Source organism: Arachis duranensis, unplaced genomic scaffold, assembly GCF_000817695.3.
Source record: "Arachis duranensis cultivar V14167 unplaced genomic scaffold, aradu.V14167.gnm2.J7QH unplaced_Scaffold_343483, whole genome shotgun sequence".
Classification (NCBI taxonomy): domain Eukaryota; kingdom Viridiplantae; phylum Streptophyta; class Magnoliopsida; order Fabales; family Fabaceae; genus Arachis; species Arachis duranensis.
The window spans coordinates 1,081,491-1,085,954 of NW_026264909.1; the positions used below are offsets into that span (position 1 = coordinate 1,081,491).

Consider the following 4,464-nt stretch of genomic DNA (forward strand, 5'->3'; position numbering starts at 1 on the left):
TTTACATTCAAGCAATTTACATTCCTTGCCATTTAAGTTACTGCAATTTACATTTCTTGCACTTTATGTTTCAGTCATTTAATTTCCTATTCTTTAAGATTCAGTCTATTTTACTTTCCTGTTCTTTAATTAACTGCAATTTCCCTTCTCCATTTACATTTCAAGCAATTTATCTTCTGTTAAGTACAACCCACTCAACCAAAACTTGATTCGCTTGAATAAATCAACCACTAAACTAAAATTGCTCAATCCTTCAATCCCTGTGGGATCGACCTCACTCATGTGAGTTATTATTACTTGATGCGACCCGGTACACTTGCCGATGAGTTTTGTGTTGGATCGTTTTCCACACATCACTTTGTCCGAGATTTGATATCCCAAACCGGCGTTCCAAATCAGCTCAAGAATTCTGGCGTTTAACGCCGGAACTGGCACAAGAATGGGAGTTAAACGCCCAAACTGGCACAAAAGCTGGCGTTTAACTCCAAGAAAAGTCTCTACACATGAAAGCTTCAATGCTCAGCCCAAGCACACACCAAGTGGGCCCGGAAGTGGATTTTTATGTCATTTACTCATCTTTGTAAACCCTAAGCTACTAGTTCTCTACAAATAGGACCCTTTGCTATTGCATTAGACATCTTTTGATCACTTTAGATCTTAGGATCATCTTTGGACGTCTAGTTCTTAGATCATGGGGGCTGGCCATTCGGCCATGCCTAGACCTTGTTCTTATGTATTTTCAACGGTGGAGTTTCTACACACCATAGATTAAGGTGTGGAGCTCTGCTGTACCTCGAGTATTAATGCAATTACTATTGTTCTTCTATTCAATTCAGCTTATTCTTGTTCCAAGATATTCATTCGCACTCAAGAACCTGATGAATGTGATGATTATGTGATGCTCGTCATCATTCTCACTTATGAACGTGTGCCTGACAACCACTTCCGTTCTACAAGAAAATAAGTCTTGAGTGTTTATCTCTTGGATTCCTTAGTCAGAATCTTCGTGGTATAAGCTAGAATTGATGGCGGCATTCTTGAGAGTCTGGAAGGTCTAAACCTTGTCTGTGGTATTCTCAGTAGGATTCAAGGATTGAATGACTGTGACGAGCTTCAAACTCGCGATTGTGGGGCGTTAGTGACAGACGCAAAAGAATCACTGGATTCTATTCTAACATGATCGAGAACCGACAGATGAATAGCCGTGCTGTGATAGAGTGCGTTGAATTTTTTTCACTGAGAGGACGGGACTGTAGCCATTGACAATGGTGATGCCCAACATACAGCTTGCCATGGAAAGGAGTAAGAAGGATTGGATGAAGATAGTAGGAAAGCAGAGAGACGGAAGGGACAAAGCATCTCCATACGCTTATCTGAAATTCTCACCAATGAATTACATAAGTATCTCTATCTTTATTTTATGTTTTATTCATCTTTTAATTATCAATCCTCCATAACCATTTAAATCCGCTGACTAAGATTTACAAGATGACCATAGCTTGCTTCATACCAACAATCTCCGTGGGATCGACCCTTACTCGCGTAAGGTTTATTACTTGGACGACACAGTGCACTTGCTGGCTAGGTGTGTGAAGTTGTGATGAAGAGTTGAGATTGCAATTGAGCGTACCATGTTGATGGCGCCATTGACGATCACAATTTCGTGCACCAGTAGACAAATCCAACTATTGCACTTTTCATTAGAAATACGGGCATAATACAAATGAATGCATCATAGCAAAAGACCTTCTTGAAAAACTAGCTCGCCAAGGCTTGCTAGACAAATACATCGACAACCGAGGACAAAGAAGAAATATGGAAGACCTCATTTCATCAATTTAGCTCTTGAATGCAATGTCCTGCTAAAGCTTGGCTAGCCTTGTCTAATTCCTTTATACTGAAGCTTTAGACTAACATTGCATGATTCTTGGAATTCTTATTAAAAGTTTTGATCCTCTTTATTTTCTTTTTCCACATAATTTTTGAAAAAACCAAAAAAAAAATTTACAAAATCATAAAAAAACCAAAAAATATTTCTTGTTTGAGTCTAGTGTCTCATTTTAAGTTTGGTGTCAACTGCATGTTTCTGTTCTTCTTGCATTATTCGAATTCATTCATGTGTCTTCATTGATCTTCAAGATTTTTCTTGATGATTTCCTTGCTCTGATCTTTAAATTCTCTTGTTTTGTGTGTTTTGTTGTTTCTCATATGCATTCTCAATTTGTTAGTGTCAGTAGTATACAAATTTCTAAGTTTGGTGTCTTGCATGCATTGTTTATTTGATTTTGGTTGCATTTTGATTATTCCCCATCATTAAAAATTCCAAAAAAATTTTAATTCGTGTCTTTTCAAGTCAATAATACAGAGAATTGAAGATTCAGAACATACAGCAGAGGAATTACACAGAAAAGCTGGGCGTTCAAAACACCCAGTGAAGAAGGAAAACTGGCGTTTAAACGCCAGCTAGGCCACCTGGATGGGCGTTTAACGCCCAAAAGGGTAGCATTTTGGGCGTTAAACGCCAGAATGGATACCATTTTGGGCGTTTAACGCCAGGATGGCACAAGAGGAAAGATTTTGTTTTTAATTCAATTTTTTTTCAAGTTTTCATAATTTTTCAAAATCAAATCTTTTTCAAATCATATCTTTTCAATCATATATTTTCAAAATCAATTTCCTTCCATTTTCAAAAATACTTGCTAACAATTAATGATTTTATTCAACATTTCAAGTGTGTTACTTTTTCTGTTGAGAAAGGTTAATGTCTGAATCATATCTTTTAAATTTCTTGTTAGCCAAGTCATTAATTTTAAAAATCAAATCTTTTTAAATTGTTTTTCAATCATATCTTTTCAATCAACTCTTTTTAAAACCATAACTTTTCAATCATATCACATCTTTTTTTAAAAATAGTTTTCAATCATATCTTTTTGATTTCTAATTTCAAAATCTTTTTCAAATTTCACTTAATTTCTTTCCCAATCTTAGTTTTCGAAAATCAATACCATTTTTCAAAATTTCTTTTAATTAATTCACTTTAATTTTCGAAAATTTCTTTCCCTCTTCTCACATTCTTCTATTTATGGACTAACACTTCTCCTCAATGCACAATTCGAACTCTATCCCTCTTGATAAGTTCGAATTCTTCTACCTCATCCTTCTATTCTTCTTTTCCTCTGACTCCTCAAGGAATCTCTATACTGTGACATAGAGGACTCCATATTTTCTTGTTTTCTTCTCTTTAATATGAGCAGGAGCAAAGACAAAGGCATTCTTGTTGAAGCAGACCCTGAACCTGAAAGGATCTTGAAGCGAAAGCTAAGAGATACTAAAGCACAATTCTCTGTAGAGGACCTAACAGAAATCCTCAAAGAAGAAGACATGGCAGCCGAAAACAACAACAATGCAAACAATGCAAGGAAGGTGCTGGGTGACTTTACTGCACCTACTCCCGACTTCTATGGGAGAAGCATCTCTATCCCTGCCATTGGAGCAAACAACTTTGAGCTTAAGCCTCAATTAGTTTCTCTAATGCAACAGAATTGCAAGTTCCAGGGACTTCCATTGGAAGATCCTCATCAGTTTTTAGCTGAATTCTTGCAAATCTGTGACACTGTCAAGACCAATGGGGTTGACCCTGAGGTCTACAGACTTATGCTATTTCCTTTTGCTGTAAGAGACAGAGCTAGGATATGGTTAGACTCACAACCTAAAGAAAGCCTGAAGTCTTGGGAAAAGCTAGTCAATGCCTTCTTGGCAAAGTTCTTTCCACCCCAAAAATTGAGTATGCTTAGAGTGGAAGTCCAAACCTTCAGATAGAAGGAAGATGAATCCCTCTATGAAGCTTGGGAAAGATACAAACAATTGATCAGAAAGTGTCCTTCTCACATGCTTTCTGAATGGAGCATCATAGGTATCTTCTATGATGGTCTGTCTGAACTGTCCAAGATGTCATTGGACAGCTATGCTAGAGGATCTCTTCATCTGAAGAAGACGCCTGCAGAAGCTCAAGAACTCATTGAAATGGTTGCGACTAACCAATTCATGTACACTTCTGAAAGGAATCCTGTGAACAATGGGACGAATCAGAAGAAAGGAGTTCTTGAGATTAATACTCTGAATGCTATATTAGCTCAGAACAAAATATTGACTCAGCAAGTCAATATGATTTCTCAAAGTCTGTCTGGAATGCAAGCTGCACCAGGTAGTACTAAGGATGCTTCATCTGAAGAAGGAGCTTATGATCCTGAGAACCCTTCAATGGAAGAGGTGAATTACATAGGAGAACCCTATGGAAACACCTATAATCCTTCATGGAGAAATCATCCAAATCTCTCATGGAAGGATCAACAGAGGCCTCAACAAGGTTTCAACAACAATAATGGTGGAAGAAACAGGTTTGGCAATGGCAAGCCTTTTTCAGCATCTTCTCAGCAACAGACAAAGAATTCTAAGCAAAGTAAC

At 37.3% G+C, this 4,464-nt stretch overlaps 1 non-coding gene across 1 annotated transcript; it reads right to left on the reverse strand.

Moving 5' to 3' along the window:
* Window positions 1-3,786: 3,786 nt before the first annotated feature.
* Window positions 3,787-3,894, reverse strand: LOC127744408 (small nucleolar RNA R71). Its single transcript, XR_008005397.1, has one exon. It is a non-coding gene; the product is annotated as a small nucleolar RNA R71 (small nucleolar RNA).
* Window positions 3,895-4,464: the final 570 nt, after the last annotated feature.